At 39.5% G+C, this 27,302-nt stretch overlaps 1 protein-coding gene and 1 long non-coding RNA gene across 10 annotated transcripts in view; one reads left to right on the forward strand and one right to left on the reverse strand.

The window, feature by feature from the left end:
- Cpm (carboxypeptidase M) overlaps positions 1–27,302 on the forward strand; it is a 96,059-nt gene that overhangs the window by 6,845 nt on the left and 61,912 nt on the right. The gene's annotated exons all lie outside the window — the stretch shown is intronic.
- LOC120888276 (uncharacterized) overlaps positions 95–27,302 on the reverse strand; it is a 54,450-nt gene continuing 27,242 nt past the window's right edge. For 3 of the 5 annotated variants that reach the window (XR_013440479.1, XR_013440477.1, XR_013440476.1), the window contains 2 exons: positions 7,453–7,526; positions 5,630–6,258 (listed from right to left, as the gene is read on the reverse strand). This is a non-coding gene — a long non-coding RNA (uncharacterized LOC120888276). The other 2 variants (XR_013440481.1, XR_013440480.1) reach the window with 2 other exon arrangements.

Below are 27,302 nucleotides of genomic sequence, written 5' to 3' on the forward strand. Positions count from 1 at the left end.
GATAGGAAATTCTCTATGAAAACAGAACCAAATTGAAAGATTACAACTAAGGTCAAATGAACGGATAAGTATCCAAACAAGTAACTGAGACTCCTTTCCTAAAAAATGCACAGGTATGTTTATGACTACAAACAGGAGAAATTTAGTTTAATACCACATTTTTGGAGCAGAAGTCTTTTTCTATTCCCTGGAGCTGTCAGAATCTTCTGGTACTCCTCTTCCTGAGCATTCTCCCACAGCTCTGTCTGGAAGCCAGTGATCAGCTTTGTCCTGCTTTGTATTGGGTCCTAATGTGCTTGTGATATGGAATAGGCACTCTAAGGGACAAACTGGAAGAGTTTTCCATGCTGATTAAAGGAAACATAGGAGTTTAAAGATAAGTTATGTGTTATTATAAAGTGTGTAAGTATAAAGGACATGTTTTATGTACTTTGTTTTAGGAATATATATACCCCTTTATCATACTCCTATTTTTTAAATTTTTTTTTAGTTGTAGATGGACACAGTACCTTTATTTTATTTGTTTATTTTTATGTGGTTCTGAGGATGGAACCCAGCACCTCATGCCTTCTAGGCAAGCCCTCTACCACTGAGCCACAGCCCTGGCCCCATATGCTTCTATTTATAATTACGTGTATATAAGGACTTCATTCTCTCAGGAAATGAAATTGTTTTCTTGCACTGTAACCTGTTTTACTAAAACTCATTTTTATGGTAAGTAGTATGTTAACTTAGGTAGAGTTGGAATACCACAGTTATGTCTCACTCCAAGATGAGTCACTGAAACACAGATGGAGGCCTCAGAAATTAGTGTCCTTCAGGGGCTGAAGGAAGAACTGAATTATTCACTGACAGGCCTAAGGTGGTTCTACCTGCCTCCTTTGCCCTCAGCCCCCCAAACATTAACCAAATGTGTGTTAAGAGAAGAGAGAGTCAATATTTACAAATCCTCTCATGGCGGGGTATGTACTCCTATACAATGAAGACATCTAGAGACATTTAGGAACACCGGATCATCTTAACATGAAATTCCACAGGCGTTTTCTCATTATTTTTAAATAAGATTTATTTTCACCTTACTAATAGTACCAAATGTACATAGAGTTAGATTGCAGATACTGGTTACTCCATTGGGGAAATTTTTTTTTTCTATTACTCTTGGAGACTCTGGTGAATACTTTCCTGTGATAGAGATAACATAGGCATACACGTAGTTGGTTTATCTTTTGTTATGGGAAAGTGCTTTTCTACATGTGAAGAAACAAAGATGAGTTGGGAAGGGAACATTCTAGCCTTTTAAGAATATTCTTCTAAATGTAAAAATGTGTTTTCAGAGTCCATGCTATACAGTTCCAGCATACAGCACTATGTTAGTTGCAGAGACTTTCAAACATTTAAAATAGAGCTCTTTGGTCAAATGATCCTACCTGGGAAGTAAACAGCATTCTCTATGCCAGGCTGTATATTAGGCTAGGGCTGTAGCACTGAACTGCCTCTGCACTGACATTTCTTACACATGCTAATAGGGGCAACTGACAAAACAGAATGAGTACAGATTTTTAATTGCCATGAAGCACATAAATAATTTAATGGAGAGTAACAGTCCCCCTACAATATAACTTCTGTGAAGACAGGGAGTTTATCTTGTTTATTGCTATGTAGTAGTCCCTTCGTATCCATGGTTTCAGCTTCATCTGTGGTCTGAAGATACCAAAATGGAAAATTCTAGAAGTAAACTACTCATAAGTCTCATAGTGACTTTAAGTGTTCTCACCACTCTGAGCAGTATGATGAAATCTCATGCTGTCCCACTTTGGCCAGTATGGGGTGTACCTCATCCCTTTGTTTGTCATCTCCATAGTATGTACTGCATGTCCTGTTATCACTTAGTAGCCATCTCCATTATCAAATCAAGTGTCATGGTATTGCTGTGCTTGTGTTTAACTCTTACGTTACTTAATTACAACCCCAAAGCACAATTGTAGTGATGTGTAAGAGTACTATAATAAATTACCACCTCACAGATAAGGGGGAACTACTGTATTCTCAGTGCCTCAAACATAGCAGTTATTGTTTTGAGAGAATGTTGTATGGAAAGACCATGATACTGAAAAGATGATAGATTTGAGCTGAGATCTGAAGGGTGAGAGAGAGCTAGTCCTTACAGCCTAATTCAGATTGCATGAGGTACAGAGGCTTGAAGTGCAGTAGGTTGGCTGTATTCTACAGAAAGATGTGAGGGCAGCATAGTGAGCCTGCCCAGGAGAGTGTTGTCTGAGGAAGTTGAAGAAATATTCAGGGGACAAGTCATAGAGAGCCTTAAAATCCAACTTTAACATGAAAGTTTGAATTTTGAAAATAATGGGAAATCATCAAAGTGTTTTAGGCAGAGAATGATGTCATCTGCCATAGGTTTTAAAAAAATTTTTTTGACTGCTAAACAGAGAATTCATTAAAAATGGACAAGTATAGAAGCAGGGAGAATAATCCAGTTATGGAAGTCCAGGCAAATATTGATGATGGTGATTTGGATTAAAATGTTGTATTAGAAATGGAGAGAAACAGAGAGATTAGGGATTTGTTCTGGAAATAGAACCAACCATTATTGGATCATAGATTAGATTCAGGAGGAGATGGGTGTGAGGAAAACAGAAAAATCAAAGATGGCTGGGGATGTGGCTCAGTTGTAGAAGTGCTTGCCTCGCACACGTGAGGCCCTGGGTTCAATCCCCAGAACCACATTAAAAAAAAAAGTCAAAGATGTTCCTTAGGTTTTATGTTTTAGAAGCTCAGTCTATGAAGTGTTGTTAACCAAGGTGGAGAAAACTGGAAAAGGACACAGTTGGGGTAAAATCAAGAGCTCTGATTTGGATGATTTTCTTAAAATTTTGAATTCTTGAGTTGATATCCAGTTGGGATGTTTAGTAGGCAGTTGGGTATATAAGTGGAGTAAGGGGGTAGAAATGAACTTGGGAACCATCAACATATAGATGGCATTGAAACCCATGCAACTATAAAATAATCTAACTAGATTGGAGATAAAGAAAAGATGGAAATGAAATTGGCAATGAAGTAGGAGGAGAACAGGGAGTGGTATCCTTGGAGAGGGAGTAGCTCAAGGGGGATGTTTCAGGCGTTTCACAACCACCACTAGTGATTTGCTGGAAGGACAACTCGACATAAAGTTATACGCAAGACTGAGCACAGCAAAGGATACAGTGCAAGAACAAGAGGCTAAAGATGTTTTGAGAGAATGCACAATGTCAGAAACTAGAGGGGGCAGTGTAGGCTTCTTGTTCTCCCTCTGTAAGGATCTGTCCCACATTTTTCTTGGGGATACATATTTCTATAAACTGCAGAGACACATGAAAAATGCCTCACCTAGGGAAGCCCACTTGAGTCTTGGGAGTTGACCAGCCAGAGTGCAGACTCCTAACTGGATACCAGGTGCACATGAAATGATGCATCATGCTTACTTTGAACAGATTTTTTGGCTTGGTACATCCTGACCCACTGTCTTGAGGTACAAAAAAAAAAAAATACTAATTAGTATACATTTCATGAGTTTAGTGCTCAGAATTTTGTTCAGGGTCATTGCCACGACTGTAGATGTCCCTAGAGATAAGCAAGGGCTGAGGAAAGTAGATTGGCTATGGTAATTCTTTCCTCCCAAGATCATGGTTAATGTTGCGTGTTGGCTGAAAGTCGAAACTGAGAGCCACAAAGTTAAGTGGTATATCCCAAAGAATAATTTATGAAATTCTTGTTTCTCTGTAGATTCATTTCTTTCTTTTCTTTTCTTTTTAACATTTATTTGAATGCCTAACATAGTCTTTGGCATGTGCTAGCACAGGAATATGAAGGTAAAGAAATTAGGCATAGCCCCTGCCCCAGCGGAATTGAGGCAAACAGATCTGGGTTAATGAACCAGATTTATCAGATAAATACAGATGCAGTTAGCACCGTGGGGGTGAATGGCAGAGAACTAAAAACATGGAAGACCTGAAGAGAAAAGAGAAGTCAGCCGTGTGAAGAAGAGGAGGCAAGGCAATAAATATCATCTTCAAAGGCCTGAAGGTGAGGGAACACCATGAACTTGAGGAACAAGGGGGAAAGGAGAATGAGACAGGGAGGGGAAACTGAGGAGGTAAGGGGGACGTGAAGGACTTGTCCACTTCACCTCGTTTTTTTTCTTCGCCCTAGAGGAGGCACAAACATCCTAGGGGATACATGCCTGATAGAAAAATGACAGGCTTATTTTCTTGATTGGGAATTTTCTGGTAGTTTTACAATTTACTTTATATTACAGTAGAGGTTCCTTTTAAGAAAGGTGGCCAAGGCATGCCTGTAATCTCAGCAACCCAAGAGGCTGAGACAGGAGGATCACCAGTTCAAGACCAGCCTGGGACACTTAGCAAGACCCTGTCTCAAAATAAAAAATCAAAAGGGCTGGGAAGGTAGCTCAATAGTAGAGCACTCCTGGATTCAATCCCCAGTACCACCAAAAAAAAAAAAAAAAAGACAACCCTCTATGATTAAGTTATTTACATTCCCATTTGACAGGTGAGAGCAAACAGATTTTATTTTTCCCCTGCCCATCCTCCCACCTTTCAGATTTTACCAATGAAGAAACTGATGACCCCAAATTATATCTTTTTTTTTTTTTTAAAGGATTGAACTCAGGAGCATTCGGCCACTGAGCCACATCCCCAGCCCTATTTTGGTTTTTGTTTTTGTTTTTTTTTTTATTTAGAGACAGGGTCTCACTGAGTTGCTTAGTGCCTTGCTGTTGCTGAGGCTGGCTTTGAACTCCCAATCCTCCTGTCTCAGCCTCCCAAGCCTCTGAGATTACAGGCATGTGCCACCACACCCAACCCAAAATTATATCTTAGGAACCAACAGATTTGGTTCATTAACCTAGATCTTTTAGAAATTTATTTATGTATTCATTCAACAAATATTTGTTTATTGAGCTCCTCCTGCCTACCAGAACTTTTGTGGGGGTATACAAGGAACAGGACATGGATCTTTCCCTTGAGAAATTAGATCATGTGCCCTTAATACACAGTCCCCATAATGGGAGAGACATTGCAATAGGGCTGTGCTCCCCCATCTGGCCTCCAGAGTGCTTGGTAAAGTTGGCAAAGGCTCATCAGGGAAGTTGGTGCTTGAACAGTTTCAGCATTTTACCAGACACGCAGGTGAGAGGGGCAGAATTCCAGGTAAAGTGAGTGGGAAAACACCTCCCTTGCTTGTCTACCTGGGGCCATCCACAGAGACTAGAGTGGGATGGGTCTGCCCTGGCAGAGGCAGCAGAACCTCATAATATACATTCATAATATATGTGAATATATGATCCAGGATAAAAATTTGGTGGCAATTTATTCTAATGCATTTTTTAGCATTAGAATAGTTTTAGAAGGCCCCTGTCATTGCGGGTTTTTGTTTTTGAAAACGAACTATTCACAGAACAGTGATAAACAAACTATTCAAAGAACAGTGATAAGTAAGGAAAATATTTTGACTCACGTAGTTTCTCACTGAAATTGGCAATTTTTGTAGTCCCAGGGGAACTATCTTTCCATAGGACATTCTGTTCTCTGTCTTTGGGAAACTGTCCTTTAAAAAAAAAAAAAAAACAAGTAATAAAGGGAGGTATTTGAGGATTAGTAATAAAAGTTATATGCTTCATTGAATGCTTTTGCTTTCTGTGAACTGGTCCTTTTCTATATTATTTTAAATTCTGACACCAGCAAGGTGTCAAGTCATGTTCTGCCCGTTTTACAGATGGGGAAACCAAGACCAGGAGAAATGACTTGCTTGAGACAACTTGGCTAGTAAGGAGCAGAGCTGGCAGTTCAGACCCACTTCTGAAAGGATTCAAAGCCCCCGTTCCAGTTTCTAAAAGGGTATTTAGGGCTCTGAGGCTTCTGTGGAGGTGGCCTTGGGTCCTTCCCAGGTGAGGAGAGAGTTGACTCTTGAGGTTCCCTTTCTTAACCTAGAGTAGCTCAGCTTCAACTGTTTTCCTTGGGTTTCCACATAAGATCATATTGGAATAAATTTCCATTCCCGGGTTGAGTAATATGAAATACCTGGTTGACCCTGGTACCTTTGCAAGAGTAAACTGAGGATGTGCCATGAGCCAGCTAAAGGGCTAGACTCTGCAGGGTGTCAAGGAGGATTCGTCCCTTCTTTTGGAATGTAGCATTCTAGTTGAGTCCTTCACGTAGGTGATACTTCACAAAGGTTCAGAGCCCTCTGAAACAGATCAAAATGTCATTAGAGAATATTAAACGTATTCTGTTTATCAAGCCAAATGCTATGAGCTTGTGTATATAACATGGTGTCTTGGCTGATGACCTGCACATTGGGTTAGGCAAAAGATCTCGCTCCTGACCTCCTCTACTCCCATTGTGACTATGTCCTGGCAGACAGCCTCTGAATGCTCAGGAACATTAACCACCTGTCCTGATTTATGCAGACTCAGAAGCCACCTCACAGTCATTTATGATTCAGATTTATGCAGATTCCTTGGAGAGACAAGGTGGACTGAGAGGGTAGGGGTAGGAGAGAAGGAACAGAATCTGGCTTTCAGGAGCTCTGGATTTTCCACTGAGCACTGCCAAGATCCCTTGTCCGCTACAGGCCTCTGGGGGAAGACTGCATAGACCAAGGAGGAGTCTAATGGATAGGAAAGAGCCCACTCAGCATCCCTCCCTTCTGGGAGGAAGAGATGGCAGAGCAACATAGGACACTTGGGCCTGCCCTGAGCAGCCTCAACTCCTATGCGTTTTGCAAAGAAGGTGTTAGGATCACCAAGTAGCTATGTCATTATTTACCACAGGGGGTCCCATTTACTAGAGAAGAAGGCTTTTCCCATTTGCTAGATGAAGACAGGAAGGAAGGAAAACAAAATAACCTTCTGTTGGGTAGATTAACAGAATCCCAGGCGGCTGTAACACTGAGGCTTGTGCAGTCAGCAGCCCAAACTCTATTTCCTCTAAGGGACATGTTATGAGCTGGCGAATGGGTACATGCAATCTAGTGAGAAACCATTTGATTTTGAGATAGAAACTTGAGGGAAATAGAGTGAGCTAACGGAGTGGAGCATTGCCCTGTATGAAAACCAAGTATTTGGGTTCTAAAACCCATTAGGCTCAGAGGGCACAGTATGATCCTAGAGGTTGTAAGTGACCCATGAGAACTTTAATAATGGCTTTTCTTATGCTCTCTGTTTTTTGAATATCCTTTATAACATCTTATCAATTGGTCATTTTAAAAACAGGCTAGGGATATAGCTCAGTGGGTAGAGTGCTTGTCTCGCATGCACAAGGCCCTGGGTTTAATCCCCAGCACCACACACACACACACACACACACACACACACACACACACACACACAAAGATTTCCAGGTGCTGAGTGTGGTGGTACATGCCTGCTGGCCCACCTACTTGAGAGGCTGAGGCAGGAGGCTCGCTTGAACCCAGGAATTTGAGTCCAGCCTGAGTAACATAGATGCTGTCTCCTAAAATAAGAAATAAATAAATAATTTTTTAAAAGATTTCTATGTTCAGTGGTATGGTTAAAATGAAGTGTTTGGCAAAATCATCTCAATTTTTAAAAACAGTAAAAAAGAGATCTTAGTATCAGATACTGGAATCAAGGAGCTATCAGAATAGGGAAAATATCATATTTATACCCTTACCCACAAATACACAGATATTTATAAGCAATAATAGGCAGTTTAATAGTGGTTAACAACACAGACCCCGGAAAGCATAAAGTGCCTGAGTTAGAATCCTGGCTTTGCTATTGAGTAGCCATGATCTTAAACCAGTGTCTTACTTTCTCTGTGCCCACTGCCTCTTTTGTAAAATGGAAATGATGGTATCCTCCTCCTGGATTGTTGAGAAGCCTACATAGGTTAATAAATGTAAAGTGCTCAGAATGTAATGGGCACATAACAAATGCTAGAGAAGAATATGCTACTACTATTACTGCTACATAGAGGGTGATATTCGACAACTTGAACGTGGCACTGACGTAAGTTTTAGGTGCATGACACCCTTCAGCCTTGAATTTGCTGAACAGCTGCCTAGCATTCCTACTTTCTGTCACTGAGTCTGCACAGCCCGTCTGAGGCAGGCAGCCATTTGCAGCTTTAGAGATCCACTTGCCAGTGGTTAAGTAATTTGCCCTGGGCCAAGGCAAGTACCCAGCCCATTCAGGAGCTCCCAGCCTTCACAGCTTGGCTCCTGCCACAGTTGCAGGTGGAGCTGACCTTGTTCCTGCCCCAGAGGGCAGCACACTAGTTACAGCACCCTTGCCAGACCCCATGGTATAGAGAGGAACCTGAGGGCACAGGATTAATTGAATTGCCAGAGGTCGGTCTCCAATCAGACTGTGACATCCAGATAGGAAACCAGATCTAATACTAGGAACCATCTCTCTCTGTAGGGTCTAAATGTCTGTGGTATGTTTGACAAAAAGGACTCAGGATAAGTTGTCAGATACTGGATGACACATTCTATTTACATCTAGCCTGTGTATATTCAGATACCCGGTAACAAAGCTTCCTTTGCTTTAATTAGCTTGTACTTAGATATTTGGCAGTGTGAATGAACATTAAAAAAAAAGTTATGTGGGGTGTTTCCCCACAACTTTTGCATTTGCTTTGGGAAATCTCCTCTTCTAAGGGTTTAAAATTATGTTTAACAATAATGTGGTAATTTTAGGTTAAGACCAGCCCATTTTTCTCTTATCACCCTTTATATTTGTCACTATCTCTCTAAAAGGAGCTCTCTATCCTATGATAACGTTTTCATCAAGTATATATGATTTGCAGCATTATTTCTAATAAAATGAAAAATGATGCAGCCATCTAATTAATGCCTGATTTGTGTACTTACAATGGCTAAAATAACAAATTTAGTAGTATGGTTTAACATAGTGTTTAAAAGTAGTAATGTCTACTGCCATGTTGGGGGAGTGCTTGCCTACCATAAATTGCCTACCATGTGTAAGGCCCTGGGTTTGAAATAAAAAAAAAATAGTAATGTAGTGTACCAAAAACCAGTGAACTGGGAATTGTATTAAACAAGTGAATTGAATGGCATATGAATTATATCTCAAAGATTAAAAAAAAAACACATACATTCATCAATAGGGAATTGGTTAGATTATTCCAAATCTGGTCAATAGAATATTATACAACCTTTATAAAAGAATAAGGTAAATTTGTATATTTTGTCATGGGACAATGTCCAGAATCTATAGTGGATAAAATAAGTTCATAGTCAAATATTTTTCTGTTCATTTATATGTATACACAGATCTAGTTTTGAGTTTCATTCTTTTTTTTTTAATAATACCTTTATTTATTTATTTTTATGTGGTGCTGAAGATCTAACCCAGTGCCTCATGCGTACTAGGCAAGCGCTTTACCACTGAGTTACAACCCCAGCCCACAGGTTGTGTTTCATTCTCACAAGTATTTTTGTGCAACCTGCCTTTTTCACTTATGTATGTTGGAGGCCAGTAAGTGTCGAGATGCCTCTTTGTTTTAAACTACTTCATACTATTCAGTGGTATGACTGGGGGTGGGGAGTGGTACTGGAAATCAAACCCAGGGCCTTACATATGCTAGGCAAGCTCTCCTCCAATAGAGGTTTGCCCCTAGCTTTACGGTATGATTTTTTTTTTAATATTTGTTTTTTAGTTTTAGGTGGATACCTTATCTTTTTTTTAAATTATTTTTATGTGGTGCTGAGGATCAAATCCAATGCCTCACACATGCTATGCAAGCACCACTTGAGCCACAACCCAAGCCCTTATGATGTGATTTTTATCATAGTTTATTTAATCATTTTTATATTGCTCAATATTTAGGTCACTTACAACTTTTAGATATTTTGAATGATAGTGCAATAGATACTGTTGAACAAGCACCTCAGCTCAACAATTTCCCAAGCTAGGGGTTGTTAAATCAAAAGGTACATGCATTTTTGTGCTTGATAGATACTGAAAAATTTCCCTTCATAATAAGGTATATTTTTTAATTCCCAGCATCACATGAGTATGTGCATTTCCTCACATTATAACCAACACTTTAAATTTTTTTCTAATCTGCATGGTAAAAAAAAATCCCCATTTTAAATTGAATTTCATGATTACAAGTGAGAATGAGTGTGTTTTCACACTTACTCAACATTAAATAAACATTGATGTTCCAGATGCAGGATCATACAACAGTGAACAAACAGGTCCCTGCCCCTGTGGACCTTGAATTCACAGTTTATTGGCAGCTTATATTTTCTTTTTTTTTTTTTTAAAGATAGAGTGAGAGAGGAGAGAGAGAGAGAGAGAGAGAGAGATTTTTAATATTTATTTTTTAGTTTTCAGCGGACACAACATCTTTGTTTGTATGTGGTGTTGAGGATCGAACCCGGGCCTCACGCATGCCAGGCAAGCGTGCTACCACTTGAGCCACATCTCCAGCCCAGCAGCTTATATTTTCTCAAGACTTTTGCCTATTTTTTTTAACTTACTCACAGACCTTCTTAGATATTTTGTTTTCTATGTGGCAAATGTTTTCACCTGTTCTGTGACTTATCTATGAAACTTTGTTTCCAATGTTCTTTTCCTACAGAAGTTTTTAATTTGCATGAGGTCACGTCCATGAGACTTTTCCTTAAAAGCTTTTATGTTTTACGTCTCATTTTAAAAAGCCACCTTTACCCCCAAGGTCATAAATATATTCCATACATTTTCAGTATTTTTATCGTTTTAGTTTTTAGCACCTAAATTCATCTGGAATCTATTTTTGAAAGTGGGGTGTGAGTGGATAGATTTCACATTCTATAGCGTGTATTTTTGAACATTCAAATTTTGAAGTGTGGATGACTTTTGTAAGCAGAAAGAGCCATGAAGAATCTGAAAAGACACTCAGGACGTGATGTCCAGAGGAGAAAAGGGAATGTGATGAGCAGAGCAGGCCGTGGAGTAAACTCGGGTCATAATGGGTCGAGGCAGGGACAGAGGCAGGAAACATGAATCAATGCCTGATTCATGTTTGCTGTGATCTGCCTCATAAGAGCCAGATCACAGCAAATGTGAATCAGATATTGGATTCTTTGACATTTCTACTTATAACAGAATTTTTATTCCATAATTTGGGACAAAATAAGTTTGAGATAATGCCCTAAAAAAATAATAACTCATCCCTGGATTAATGATTGACTTTTTCCATTCATTCTAATAGCAAAGGTAGTGGACTATTAAATTGCATAGGCATGTTAATTAACATATTTTTAGTTTCAAGAGATAATATCTTGTGACTGAAGTATGGTTAACAAATGAGCATGCTTTGGTGGGTAATTCTTTGGAAGGGGGGGGGTGGGTAGGAACTACTCTAAGCTAATCAACCCAAATTGCCACTATATCTTCCTTCCTTTGACATTGGACTTATATAATCCCTTAGTGTCTGTGACACTGATGAGTTTAGATATATGTTCACCTCACAAGCATGTTTTCTTTTTCTTTTTAATACTTTTTAGTTGGAGATGGACATAATACCTTTATTTTATTTATTTTTATGTGGTGCTGAGGATCAAACCCAGTGCCTCACATGTGCTAGGCAAGGGATTTACCAGTGAGCCACAACCTCAGCCCCAAGCATGTTTTCTTACTGAGTATGTGTAAGCTCTGCACTAAGTGCTTTCTATATTTTAGCTCCTCTGCTCTTTACAGCAACCCATGTGCTACTATGATGAGCCTTATTTTACACATAAGGAAACTGATGTGTTAAAGTCAGCAAGTTAAAGTCACACAAAATGTAGAAAAGTTTCCATTTAGACCCAAATCTCTGGTTCCAGATGATCACAAGAGGCTACTTCAGTAAATGCAGTAGTCAGGGAAGAATTAAACTCTGATGAGCCTTCATGAAGCAGAACTGAAAAACCTGTGACAGGAAAATATATTTATAATGCCTCCCTGGTTAATCAGACCACCCTGGAAGTCGAAAAGCAGAATGCTGCTTGGACCACCTGCACTTTCTTCCAGTCCTGTCTCCAGTTACAGTGAGTACTGCAGCTCTGGGTCAAGGTCAGCTTTGGGGTAAAAGCTGAGAAAAATGCCTTCAGGTATGAGACATCTTTTCATGTAGGGACATGCTTGGTTTGTGCTTCATTTGGGAGGATAGTGTGTTTCTGTTTGGTTTGCACTTTATGACAGAATACTATGCAGGCCTGAGAACAAGAGGTTTACATTCACACTTACTACTGGTAGGAGTGACTCCACAATCCAGGACAGTGCCTACAAGAGGCATAAGGGTGCCTCAAGGTACTGACAAGTGTATAGTTTATAAAAATTCACAGTGAGCTGCACAGTGTACAGTTTGCTATATATCTTAGAGTCTGTGTATTCGTTGTATTGCAGCCAGTATACAGTGTTCTATGTATATTTTATTTCACTGAAGAGTTTTTAGTTTTTTTGTGTGTGTATGGTGCTAGGATAAAACCTAGGGCCTCCCATATGCTAGTTAAGCTCTGTGAAATTTTAACAAATATCTCAGGCAATTCTGCTATGGGTCATTCAGAGATATACTTGTAAGAAATGCAGGGATGCTGCTGACCTAGTCTTCTGTTGATCTGCTTAACTCTCCACATGAACAGAACCATACACATAGAGCAAACAAAGTATCTGAGAATGACTACACTCCATTGTAGGATATGTCATACACTTTCATTCATGATTAAAAAGAAAAGCACACAAAGATGCAGAGGCATTACATAAAATTCCTGCAACATGATTCCTCGGAATACATATCATGAGAGATGCTTTAAAACCTTCCTGTATTTTAATGCAAGGAGGGTAAATGCCAGGCCTGGTCACATTCTATCAAAGTTTATTTCCATATTGGGCAGAAGTCCTTCCTATATGACTACCACATTGTGCATTTTCCACTCCTGCCTTCCATTCCACCTAAATGCAAAAGTGTGGTTATAACTGCTCCCCAGCTTGCCCGGGGGCCTCCATCATGCCATTTCATGCCATTTCATGCCGGTGACAAGTGTGCTAAATGAGAGGGTGGCTTGAACAATACCTTATCACTGGTCTTCAAGAGCTCATCTAATTCTGCACGATGGTTGGGCATGTCTTGAGGTACTGCCCTATTAGTAATTGTTGCTCAGCATGGCTGACTTGTTGAGCAATGAGAAAACCCTAGCAAATCTTGTTGCCCCTCCTCCTGTTAAGAGTGCATCATCCTTTCAGCCCATTTATTGAGTGTGGTGAAGTAGATGACAGCTTATATAAGGTCCCTGTCTACAAATTTCTTAGACTCAACTGAGGTAAGTAGAGGCACATTATCAGAAAGGATAAAGGTTGGCCACCATGTACAGCAGATGATGAGTGCAAAACTATGATTGTCCTGCTAGATTTGAGATAAACCAGGGCTCCATTGATCCATTGTGAGAAGACACCTAACAAAGTCAAAAAGTATCTCTGGGCCAGGCCTGGTGGCACAAACCTAAAATCTGAGCTATTCAAGAGGCTGAGGCAGGAGGATCCCACGTTCAACTTAACCCCTGTCTCCAACATAAAAAAATAAAAAAGGACTAGGGGTATAGCTTCCCCTATATTGAATAACAATAATAATAATAATAATAATAATAATAATAATAATAATAATAATAATATCATCATCATCTGGATGTGTAGCTCAGTAGTAGATCACTTGCCTAACATGCTCAAGATCCTGATTCCCAGTACCAACAAAAATAAATAAATTAAAGTGTCTCTGGAATGGCTCCTCATACTTATTTGCACATTCTGGTAAGGTTTCTGTGTCACAGCCCATGGAAAAGTAGGTGCCTTGCAAGAGGCCTGACTGGTGTCATATATGCATGTGCATGAAATTAGTGCTAGACCTTTGAAACTGGCATGTTGCCCACTGTTTGTTGAGAATAGTTTGCCATTGAGCAATGTGCTGTGTGACCAAGCTGCCTCCTGTCCTTCATGAAGTTGGCAGGGCATAAATTGTTAATTAAATGAATACAAACTAAGATCAAGATAAGATATGCTTTAAAAGGGTGGATAAACTCAGGTGGCTTATTAACAGCTGCATTTCCTCATGCTCCTTCTGAAATGGGCATTTCTCAACCTGCATTTTAAGGTAGGAGCTGATCTAAAATGCAAGCTAATTATATAGTTTGATGAAGCCACAGTGTTGAGACTGGGAGATTTTCTGATCTTAAAAAATTTCTGTGGAGGTAGCCCAGGTAATCTTGGGATTGGCAGACAGTTCCGAGTCTTAACATTCAGTGTGGCTCCTTGAGACATATTGAACAAAAACTGCAATTATGAATACAAGTTTTTTGTTTGTTTGTTTTTGCAGTGCTGGATTAAACCCAGGGCCTCACACATGCTAGGCAAGAGCTTTGAGATACATCCAAGCCCACAAGGTGGCATCCTTAAATCTACAATCTTCAGTGTTGGAAATACCTGTGATCAGGCAATTGTCAATGTATACAGTTGGGAAACTTAACCGATTTCTGAAATAAATTCTCATTTCCATGTAAAGTATGCATAGGCCCACTTTTCAGATAACATTGACTTTCAACTGTAAGCAGCACCTCAAAGCTCTTACAGACACAAAAGAAAAGAAACCACAGGACATTCCAGAAAGCAGCTTCTCATTGGTGAGTCTAATGCCACTGTTGGCAAAGTGACTTACTAATCACTCCATTTGTGAGGTAGGGAGAGGACTGTGAGAAATGAAACTCTTGCTTTGTTCTGGGAATTAGATGCCCCAAGTTCTCTGTCCTAAGAAAGGTAAACATCAATGACATCTAAGGTGGTAACAGAGGATATTCTGTTATACATGGGAAGGAAAACATGAACTTCACAGTAAACAAAACCCAGCCCAACGCCCAGCTGCCTGAACCTGTCCCTTATCTGTAAAATGAGGGTAATAATACCTACCTTCTTTAGAAATTATGTAAAATGTCAGTTTTGGCAGAAAATCTTTGCATTCCTGAAATCTTTGAGTTCTTCCTCTGACTCCGTGACTATGACATCATTTAGATATGTTCACCCCTCTATGATCATAACAGTCAAAGCTCAGTGAAACATTTACTGGACGAGTCCAAAAGCAGTAGAAATTACTTACTAAAGATCACCCATAATTGGCCCCACGAGTGATCATTGTTGGTGGGTCTTCAGAGAGCATCATTGCCAAATGCTGTGAAAAGCTTGAGTAGTCTGTTGAGAATTTCTGAAGGTAGGGTGGTATGGTATGATTGCTTGGGCACAGGTTTTTTGTTTTATTTTAGGAAATATTTGTATTTGTAGTGACTTTGCAAAAGTAGTTACTTAAAATTTACTGCTTTGCTACGGAGACTACTTTGTTACATGTTACATTGTTGCAGAAATTACTCAGCACCACCCAAGTAATCTAGAATTGTAATATAGTGTGTTAAAGTATGCTCATATTCTTCTTGTCTACTTAAAAATACAAATAGAAATAGGAATGTAACTATTTATGCACTCCTTAGAAAGATGTTGAGTAATTGTCATATAGCTTCTTGAGCTTATTGACAAATATATGCTGTGATTTTTGTGAGATGATAAATTGAAATGATTTGTGAAAGTGACAACACAGTTCTGCATTGATGCCCTTTAAAGAAAATTCCTCAGTCTGAGTTCACAGAATGAGTGACATTAGCAATTCTTGTACTCTCTTCCCAGCAGCCCCTGCCCCAGTACCCCCTTCCCTTCCTCTTCTTTAATGATCCTGCTACTTTGTTCTACCCAAAGACTAAAGGGGAGTGGTGATTAAATTGAGGCAGAAAATAATAACTTCAGTTATTTACATTTTTTTCCCCTTGACTCAAAACCCAATCTTAAGGAAGATGTGGAGGTCATGATTAAAACTGCCCAATATCCACACTTTACTGATTCCTTTTTCTCTTTCTTTTTAGGGGTGAGGGGATTGAACTCGGGGATGCATTACCACTGAGCTACATCCCTGGCCCTTTTTGTTTTGAGACAGGATCTCTGTAAGTTGCCCACGCTGGCCTTGAACTTGAGATCTTCCTGCCTCAGCCTCTCATAGCAAAATCTTGATTCCTTATCTAGTATAATTTATATAGTTTTGTGTTTTCATCAGGAAGAGCTGCCTGTGAATTCCTTGCCTTGGGGGCTCCATTCTCCCTCCTTAAGTACCTATTGCCTTTACTCTATTTCCCACCTTCACTAGATGCCAGTGAATTAAGGCCTGGTTTCTTACTATGATCTGTTTTACACTTTTGCCCCCAGGGGCTTTTTTGTTGTTTTTTTTTTTAGAGCAGTTTTAAGTTCACAGCAAAATTGAAAGGAAAGTACAGAAAGTTCCCATGTACTCCTGTCCCCATGCATGAACAGTCTCCCCATAATTAACCTTCCTCACCAAAGTGATACATTTGTTACAACTGATGAACCCCTGTGGACACATCAGTCACCCCCATAGTTTGCATTAGGGTTCATTCTTAGTGATATGCCTTCTGTGGGTCACTCTTAATGTTAGACAACCTGTATGTTTGGACAAATGCACGATGACATGCCACTACCTTTACTACAGAGTAGTTTCACTGTCCTAAAAATCCTCCTGCACTACTTTTTCCATCCCTCTGGAAACCACTGATTTTTGCTTTCTCCATAGTTTGATCTTTTCTGGGATGTTCTACACTTGGAATCATATCTTAGGTAGGATTTTCAGGTTGACTCCTTTCAGTTGGTAACATGTATTATGTTTCCTCCTTGTATTTTCATGGCTTGATAACTCATTTTTTTAGGATGTTTTGCATTCTTCCATTATTCCGTTGTTTTTCCATTATTTCCAGCATTCCATTTTCCAGTGTCCTGGTATACCGTAGTTTATCCATTTATCTACTGAGAGACATCTTGTTTGCTTCCAAGTTTTGACAGTTATGAGTAAAACTGCTACAAACATTCAGGAGCAGGTTTTTACATGAACATAGTTTTCAGTTCACTTGAGTAACTAACAAAAAGCATATTGCTGGATCTTATGACAAGAAATTTGTTTTGTAAGAAACTCCCAAACTATCTTTCACAGTGACCACACTATTTTGCATTCTCATCAGCAATGACTGAGAGTTCCTGTTGCTCCACATCCTTGCAACATTCGGTGATGTCAGTGTCCCAGATTTGGGGCATTCTAATACATATGAAAGGATACCACGTTTTAATTTGCATTTCCTTGGTGATACGTGACATGGAGTGCCCTTTCATACACTCACTTGGCATTTGCATATCTTCTTTGGTGATGTGTCTGTTAAAGTCTTTGACCCTATTTTTAATTGGGTGATGTATTTTCTTATTGTTGAATTTTAAGAGTTCTTTCTGTACTTTGAGTAATAGTCCTTTATCAGAAGTGTACATACTTTCTCACAGTCTCTGGTTGTCTTTCCACCCTCTCTATTCTTTCAGCTTTGTACTAAACCATTAGAATTGGTAGACAGCATGCCTTATCATCCCTAAGTTCTTCAGCATGCATCTCCTGAGTGTGATTTCTTCCTACCTAGTCACAACACACAATCATTAAACTAAGTAATAAGAATTCCATAACATCAAATAGCATACTGCATTTTTAAAGCTTACCAATAGTTTCAAGAATATTTTTATAACTCTTTCTCCCAGAATCAAATTAAGGCTTACCTGCTGCATGCTGTGTATATCTTTTTTTCTCATAATCTAGGAAGGTCCCTCTGCTTTTTTTATTTTTTTTTCAACATTGGCCAATTCACATTGAACCAATTTATGTCATTGGTTTATTCCTAATAAACCAGTTCATTTTCTAAAAGCTGTGGTTGTCTCCTAGAATCCCTCCGCCACAGCTGGACTGGAAATTCTTAACATGGCTTTCCAGCTTCATAAGCATTGAAATGGTTAAAATATAGGGGGTGGCCACAATCATTTTGGAAACAGGTCAAGTAAGAAAATATTATGAAAGAGGTGTTTATGATCAGTGGTTAGCAGAGGTAACTCGCTTCCTGCCCTGCCCTCATAGCAACGTGGAAATGCTGCTCCCAGGTCGGGCACTGTCCCTCTGGCATCATGCCCTGGGGATTCTGAGTGAGATGCAGTCCTTGGAATTAAGAAGTAAATTCACCCTGATGCCTGATGGTGTGAATTTTTTTTATAATCTAAGATATTTTTGAAAGATGTTGTGTCTCCAAATAGCCCTTCCATTTTATGAATCCATATTTCATTTTCTTTTTTAAAAAACTTCAATGAATGTGGTTGACCTATATACTAACTTACAGACCTTCTGGAACCTAAATTTCTACTGACTTTTGGCATAAGTTCTCTATCCACATGTTATGGGCACTTTTATATTTGCGATTTTTCTCCAATTGTTCTGATGCTGCCTCATCTACTAGGGTTTTTCTTTTGTCCTCAGCTAATGGATCCATTTGTGAGACTTGAACATTAGGTTGCTGAGGGTGGTGAGAAGTCCACCTTCATTAAGCCATCACATGTCCTAGATTTAGGTCAAGCTCAGTCCTCAAAGGAACCGCGTTCTGGCAACTTCAGGGAGGTTGGATGCCTGAAAGTCAGTCTTTATTCTCCAAAGAAGTTTGTAAGGAAACTAGTGAATTAATTGTCATTGTTCCTTGCCACTAAATGATGAGTTCTAATAGTAGCAATAAAAAAAAAGTTTTTTGGGTCAATTGTTCAAAATTAACTTCATTATAAATTATAGCTGTGTGATATTTATAGGCACTGGTAAGAAAGAACACCACCAGCTGGGCAAAGTAGTACATGCCTGTGTTTCCAGCAACTCAGGAGACAGGGGCAGGAGGATCACAAGTTCAAGGTCAGCCCGGGCAACTTAGCAAGACCTTGTCTCAAAATAAAATATGAAAAGGGCTGGGAATGTTGCTCAGTGGTAGAGCACCCCTGGGTTCAAGTCCCAATACTGGGGGTGGGAGGATGGGGGAGATGAGGAATAAAAACTCCCATGTAGCAGGAAGAATCATGACCTCAACACTGAACCAGAATGTCCCTGACATCCCATAAAAGAGGAAACCCCAAATGGACAGCAACTATATAGTATAATGATCGTATATTTTAAAATAACATTTACAGGACTGGGGTATACCTCTGTGACAGAGCATGTGGTTAGCATTTACAAGGCTCTGGATTCGGGAAAAAAAATTTTTTTTTTGTTTAAAAATTTAAATTTAAGATTATTTTAAAGTACTAGTTTGTACTTTAGGGTAATGCTCTATTTTACATTATTATTGTCAAACTGTCCTTCTGAAAAAAATGATCTGATTATGTTGACCTCTCCCAAGAGACCAAAAAGGGAAGTTCTCAGCTTTTTATACTGTGGGTCCTCTGGGGGTTTTCACTTTGGGGATTTAAAAACAAATTTCCTGTCTCTTTATGAAAAAAAAAAAAGGTTAGAAAGGAACATAGAGAAATTAAAAAGATTGGGGGACATGAAAATTATGTCTAGTTTTTAAAACTGTTTTAAAATTGTCTCATACTTTTATAATTTATAGTTTAAAGTGCTTAGAGGAAGGAGAACAGATGTATCAACCTCTGACCTGGGAGTAGAATAGGAGACATAGAGAAGTAGGGTTGCCAGAGAAGGAGGTGGGGGGATTGCCGACGATCTTCCTGTTTGGGTTGATAGTTGGTGATTAATGAGACAGGCTGCTATTTCTCTGGGAGCCTTGAATGTCTTAAAATTAAAAAAGAAAAATAAAATTTCATTTCAACTTGATATATCTTCAGATTTTTTTTTTTTTGCTCTTTTTTTTTCAATTAAAAATGGAAATGTCCCTGATTCAGGAATTGAATCCTCAAAGATTCCCCATTCATCTGTTCAGGAAAAAATGAAATAGAACCTTATATCTCCATTTCTCAGGTATGATATCAACACATTAGTGCCATGGGATAAATGTGTAAGCAAATGAAACCCCATCTCCCCACAATATTGGAAGAGTCTAACTTGAAGCCAAATATTTTGTTTGGATCTAAGCACTCTCTAGTATGGAAATACTCTAAGAAGGTCCATCTACTCTGGAATTAATCTAAAAAATTGAGTTCTTTCCAGAGCTCACCCAAGATGGCACCTTGTAGACTACTCACAGATTTTTCCATCAGTACTCGAAAACAAATTCATCTAATTTCTGAGCCATGGGTGACTCCAACTGGATTTCCTTGGGTTAGCTTGTTCATTTAGACATTCACTTATTCGGCAAGCATTTTCCGATCATCTACTGTGTGTGTGTGCGAGGACTATACTTAATTTAGCAAGCACAGAGATACACAGTCCTTTGGTTTCAATGAGATTAGGAAAAGGATTGCAGAGGTACTCTGGGAGTTCAAAGGAAGCATCTAAGTTGGGCTGGTAAGGAATGGGGCTGAGCAGAAGAGGAGTAAGAAATGTGTTGGATCCAGAAGGAGTTTTACTTGAGCCTAAAAAGGCAAGTGTAAGTTGGCTACTTCGATCAGCAGTCTAAGGACTATTCAGGTGCAGAATAATCTGCATGGGAGGAGTCGAGACAGAGGGTTGGCTCCTTTGGGAGCTACACACAATGAAGAATGCTCGACCTAGTATGTGGGACTGTGCCGGGAGACCTGTGGCCAGTCGGGGCAGATCATGAGATGTCTGATGTACTGCTGAAGGACACAGGTTCTATCTTGATGCCTTGGGGAACCACTGCAGGAACAGCAGTGGAGCATGTATGTGATCCATCTCACGTCAGAGTAACACCCAAATAACAGAGACTATCCAACATGCTTCATTTGGACTTCACTTTTTTTAAATGATGAAAACAGTGTCAGAAATAGAAAATTACTGTTTTCCAGGACAGTTTAGTGACTTACATTTGTTTGAGCTGACCAAATGCCAGGCTCAGGATAGGCATCTGTAAATATGGGTGTCAAATGAATAAACGAAAAGATGATAGGTTAAGCCTTTGTGCAAGAATGGTTCTTTACACAATAGATATGTATCCGATTTCTTTAAAGCAGGTCATCTTTGGCAGCTGCACTTAATGCATCAAAGCTGCAGTGACAGGCCACAGTACAAACTGCTGTTTCAGCTTCGTCTTGTGTCTGTGATTTAGCCAAAGTCTTTGCTGTCCAGTTCCTGATTCCTAAGGTCGGGCCAGCAGGTTATTGACTACCATTTTGCCGATGGCTGTGCTTTCAGTGCATCCTACCAGGACCTCCTCTGCTTGTCTTGCCCCTTTTACTTACCACATGGCAACTATCTGTGCCCTTTTGTTTTCCTCTTTTTCCTCTATTCATGCCCAACTTTGCACTATTAGAATTTCAAAGTGTTACTTCCATCTGGAATCACATCCATCTACCTACAAATTCTATTTGTTGGTACAGGCAGTATAAGAAGATATAATAAGATAAGGAAACAATCCCAAGAGATGTCTTACTATGGTGTTCCTTTTTGATACAGTGTCTGCAATGCATTGAAATAATATTGATTTTGTTGTTGTTATTGTTTGCTTTGGCTGTCCACCATCAATCAGCGAATATTCAGAGGCATATGACACCTTTCGGTGGTATGAAAGCAAAACTCTATACCATGTTTAGAACTTGATCATTTGGATTATGAGTAGTTTAAAAAAAAATGTCTAAACTCTAGGTCACTTCAACAAAAATCTTATGGTCTGTCTGGGGACCCCTGTCTGAAAAGGCAGTGGTATCAGCAGTGGGTATAATGCACATTCAGCAGGGGGCAAGGTTTTGGTTTGGGGCTGGTTAGAGAAAGAATGCCCTATAAGATAGGTTTGACTGTACTCCATAAATTGAAGACTCCCTCCCTCAAAATCTCAGTGGTTTTTAACAGCAAAATTAAGGTTTAAATCTCACATTATATGTCCTTCACTGTTTGGTTGTGGCTCTGTTGGCTATCGTCTTCCCAAGAACCCAAGCTGACAGAGTAGTCTCTATCAAACACTGCCTGTCTTGTGTCAGTGAGAAAGGAGATGGCTATCATGCATTGGCTCTTAAAGCCGCTGCCCAGAAGTGACATGTCATGTCAACTCTCATTTCATTGATGAAAGCAAGTCACATGACATACCTGAGTTCAAGAGGGCACCAGAAATACAGCCTTCCTCAGAGGTCTTTACTAAGATGGTGACCTAAGCCCAGGTGGATGACCATAATACACCATGGGAGGTACCACAGGGGAGCAGAAGAACAGGATGGTTGAGGCAGCGCTGATAACATGGTTAAAAACCACCAGACTGGCCCACATGAAACCTGAGGAAACTGATCAAAAGGTGGAATGTTTTGCAATGACAGGTCTTGTGATGCCATTTTGTCAAAATGGTCTTATGATGCCATATTTTCAAAATATTCTGGTGAGTCAGAGTACTCTGGGGAGATTTCTTAGAATTAGGTTTGCCTTGAATTTGTAGGATTTGAAAAAAGCAGAAAATCCAGCAATGGCCATATTAGGCTGAGCAAAGACATAGATAGAACAGCCAGATCCCAGAAATGCAGCCAGCCCAGTTTCCACACCTTTGGGGCAAACAAAAGTCATTAAGGATTGTCTGTAGTCCTTAGGAAAGCAGTTTGGGGACATAACAGATAATCAGAACAGGACCAACAGAGCTAACAATATCTATAACTTCTCAAACTATCCTCAGGTGTCCCCTTACCTTCCTCCTTCCATTTCCAGTGCTCCACAGAAAGAAAAATGTCTCCACAACAGAAGTTGGACACACAGCAACCTTGGCTCATAAGTTTGTGTTCCTTTGATTCTTCATGATTTTGTGTGTGTGTGTGTATTTTTCCATTTCTAGGTGATTAGCAGTATAGTACAGTGGTTAGCAACAGAACAGAGGCATTGTGGGTAGGCATCCCAGGCCTTTTTATGATGGTCTTAAACTTCTGTGTGCAGGAGAATCACCTGAAGAGCTAATTAAGACACAGATTGCTGCTCACCATGCCCAGATCAGTACTCACTGATCCGTGCATCTGGGTGGAACCCAAGAATGTGCATTTCCAGTAAGTTCCCAGGTGTTGCGGTTGCTGCTGGTCCTAGGACCACACTATGAGAACCACTGCCTTATGAGGTTAGGGAAGACTGTCTCCTCATGTGTAGAAGCGTGATACTAATACTGCTTAGAGTTCTAGCGTTAAATGACTGAGTATATGCAAAATGCTTTCAGTTGTGGATGGCACTACACAAGCAGAGCCAATCTGGAAACTTGCCTATGCTTTTTGTCTCTGTTTTGTTATTATCTACTAGAATTTATGTTAGTTTTTTGTTTGGTTTTTGTAATGACCTGCTTTATGGGGACCTCTTTTCCTCTATTTCACATGCAGAGGGTGTTTGAACTGTGGAGACTGAGTGATTAAACCAACATGATTACATATGATTTCCACTCTTCTGTGGACTCATCCATTATTTCTGTACCATGTGTGATCAACTTCTCGTTTGTCGGGGAGCGGGGTTAAGGGGACTATGCATAAGGGAAACCAAAGGTTTGGTGTCAGATCTGTGGATTATTCTTTGGGAAGGTAAAAGGAACTCACACTGTTGATAAACCCTTGCTGGGACAATCTTAAAACAGCCTTCCCAAGAGGGCTGTTATTCTCACTGATCTTTGAAATGGAAACTCAGTCATTGGGCAAGCTCTCTCAAGCTCTCACTTAGGTCAAAGGTTACGGGTAAGAAAACACAGAGAAGTGCATATCTGAGAAACCTGCAGCTGATCCAGCACTCTGGGTACAAGTTCATGTGTCAGGCCATGTATACAAGTCCCATGACAAATGACTGTGGCTCTGCTCCAGTGTCAGGGCCACCCAGGGTCTCTGCACACTTTCTACTGAAACTGTCAAGGTAGAGGTAGACGGACGGTGGTGTTACATCAGCACCCTGCGTGGATTGTGCCCATAAGTTAGCCTTGGATTTGGTTGTTTTGTCCTAGACCAAGCAGTCCAGAGCCAGGTAGCAGGCAGGACCCTGTTCCAGGTGCAAACATAGCAACACAACACTGAAAAAGCTGCCTGGAGATTTCTTCCTGAGACCAGGGTTCCAGCCTATCCAGTACTTCTAGGAAGATTGGGGCTGTGTGGTGGTATCGAGGTGCACAAATCTTGGGCTTAGTCGTGCCTGGTTTTGAACCTGGTTTTGCCATTTCACTCAGCTATGAAGTGTGGCTCTCACCCCCTACACAAAGGTGTTATGAACATCCAGTAGCAGACAGCATTTACTTAGCATAGTGCCTGCCCATAATACCCAGACTTAATGAATGATAAATTTTGATGTTTTAATTGTTCTGTTCTTATTAAAGAAAAAAACTAAGAAAGAATTTATTTTTTTAATTTTAAAAACTGCAAACATGAAAAAGAAAAAAGAAGCTCCTTATCACTGACATGTGCTATTTCCATCTCGTATAGGGATTCTTCCATTATTTTAGGCTTTATATACTGTGGTGCTGTATGTTTTTAATGAACAACCTATTTTACACGGTTTTTTTAATATTTTTTAATTGTTCATAGACCTTTATTTATTTATTTAATATGTGGTGCTGAGAATTGAACCTAGTGCCTCACACATGCTAGGCAAGTATGCTACCACTGATCCACAGCCCCAGCCCACATTTTGATGTTACATAATTTTTCATTGATTTTTCTCACAATGTAAATAGTTTTATTTATTTGTTTGTTTGTACTGAGGATTGAACCCCAGGCACTTAACCACTGAGCCACATCTCCAGCCCTTTTTACTTTTTATTTTGAGACAGGGTCTCACTTAGTTGCTTAGAGCCTCACTAAATTGCTGAGACTGCTTTGAACTTGCAATCCTCCTGCTTTGGCCTTCCAAGCCTAATCTTAGAAATCTTTTTAATGTTAGATTCTGTACTTAATTTTAGTGAACATGGCACAATTTGCATAAAATTACTTCTTGGTGGACCTCTAACAAGAAAGAACTGGTAGAATAAATGGAAGTGTGCTCATATAACAAAACATTTAGCAGCCATCCTAAAAGATACAATAGAAGTATATCTCTTAACATAGAAACAGGTTCATCATTATATGTAAAATGAGATGGTTTTATCTAAATTGGCTCCCAAATCTATCTGGACCATTCAGTTTCTTTTAAACTGTAATAACAATAATCAGCAGGGAGGAGAATAGACGTTCACTGGATTAGACAAAGGGGAATGAAGGGAAGGGAATGGGGTATGGGAATGGGAAATACAGTAGAGTGAATCAGACATAACTTTCCTATGCGTGTTTATGAATACATGACTAGTGTAACTCCACATCATACACAACCACAAAAATGGGGTTATACTCCACGTATGTATGATAGGTCAAAATACATTCTGCTATCATGTGTAACTAAAAAGAGCAAATTTAAAAAATTAAAAAAACAAAAACAGTAATAGGCCTCAATCACCAAAGGGACTTGTTAAATGTCTTAGACTTTACCCATGGAATTCGATTTAGTAGATGGAGGTTGAAGCTCAGGAATTGGTATTTTGAGGGGACAAGGGATGTGGCTCAATTGTAGTGTCTGCTTGGCATAGTGCAAGGCTCTGGGCTTGATCCCTTGATCCCAAAAAGAGAGAACTTAGGAAATGGCCTTTTTTTTTTTTTTTCTTTAACAAGGATCTCAGGAGATTCTAATGTGGGAATCCCTGATCCAAGCTTCCCCTCTCTTCTCCTGAATTTCTCTAGTACATTGTAGCACTTCTTGACTCCTTTCTTGTCTTGTGTGTCTTTGTGAATCCTAAACTGTAAACCTTTTCCTGATATTCTGAGCAACTAATTTGGCACCCATGGCCCAGGGTTTGTGTTAAACCCTGAGTGAGTAAGTGTAGATTCTGAAGTATCTGGAATCCAAATTTAATTTACTTTGTAATGAAGAGAAAAAGGCAGAACACTTCAGAACTCTTTATCACACCTGATACTAGCTCGAACTTGGGAGAATAAAGGTAGTCTTTCCAACTTTGATAGAAGAAGAAAAAATCTTGCTTACATTGCCCTTGTTTTGACTACCAGGTTGTTGGAGGTAAGTGGTTTGTCTTTTGTGTGCTTCCTCTGGTCTTAGCCAGAGATGGCCAACGTTGGTTGGGGGGGGGGGGAGTGAAAGCCCTTCGAGAATCAGGTCACTGCAAAAGGATTGTGTGTATCTTTCAAGGTTGTGGGTTGATTTCACTCTCAGGCTTACTGCCAATGAAGTCATTCAAGGTAAGTTTCTCATCTTGCAGTTCACTTAGAGGTCATTTGTGCTAAAGTTGGGATTGAATTACCCACCAAAGGATGTCTTCATTCGGTTTGATCAGTTTGATTTCCTTCTTTCCTTAAACTAAGTGATATTGGATGGCCACATCAGTTTATGGTTTTGCTGTCTACTCTATGATTTGTGTAAAAAAAAAAAAAGGCTGTTGTAGACTCAGAATTATATATTACAATTGAGAAATATTATGTTAAGATAATATTGAATTTTTCTCTTGCCCAAGAGGAAACAAAACTATACTCTGTACAAATCTGTGATTATGGTAGCTTTAAAAGCATTAATAGTTACAGAAAAGAATTCCCCAGAAACAAACCCAAAGAGCCAAGTTTAACAGCTCACTTCTAAAAAGTTCTTCCTTGTTTCATATGAAATGTTAGCTTTGTAGGACTGAGTTCCAGATGAGCAGAGAATTAATGCCATTGGTGAATGAAGGGTTCTAATTAATCAAATGCTTCTGGTGGGGAATGACTAGATGGAACGGACATGTCCACATGGCAAACTCAGAATGCTTGCTTTTTTCCCCCTTTAGTGGTGGGAATTTAACAAAGGGATGTTTTACCACTGAGCCACACCCCCAGGTCTCTTTCTTTTTGAGATGGAATCTCACTAAGTTGCTTAGGATCTCACTGATTCTGAGGCTGGCCTTGAAAGAACTTTCTTTCTTTTTTTTTTTTTTGTAGTGATAATGAGCATCTTTATTTAATTCCCAATCTTTTTGTTTTCAAATCCCTAATCTTTTTTTAAATTCTAATTTGTTATGCATGACAGCAGAATGCATTATAATTCATATTACACATATAGAGCACAATTTTTCAAGTCTCTTGCTGTATACAAAATAGAGTCACACCATTCGTGTCTTCATACATGTACTTAGGGTAATGATGTCCATCTCATTCCACTGTCTTTCCTACCCCCATGCCTCCTCCTTACCCTTTCCTCCCCTTTGCTCTATCTAGAGTTTGTCTATTCCTCCCATGTTCCCCACCACCACCCCACTATGAATAA

Source organism: Ictidomys tridecemlineatus, chromosome 6 (genome assembly GCF_052094955.1).
Source record: "Ictidomys tridecemlineatus isolate mIctTri1 chromosome 6, mIctTri1.hap1, whole genome shotgun sequence".
Lineage (NCBI taxonomy): Eukaryota > Metazoa > Chordata > Mammalia > Rodentia > Sciuridae > Ictidomys > Ictidomys tridecemlineatus.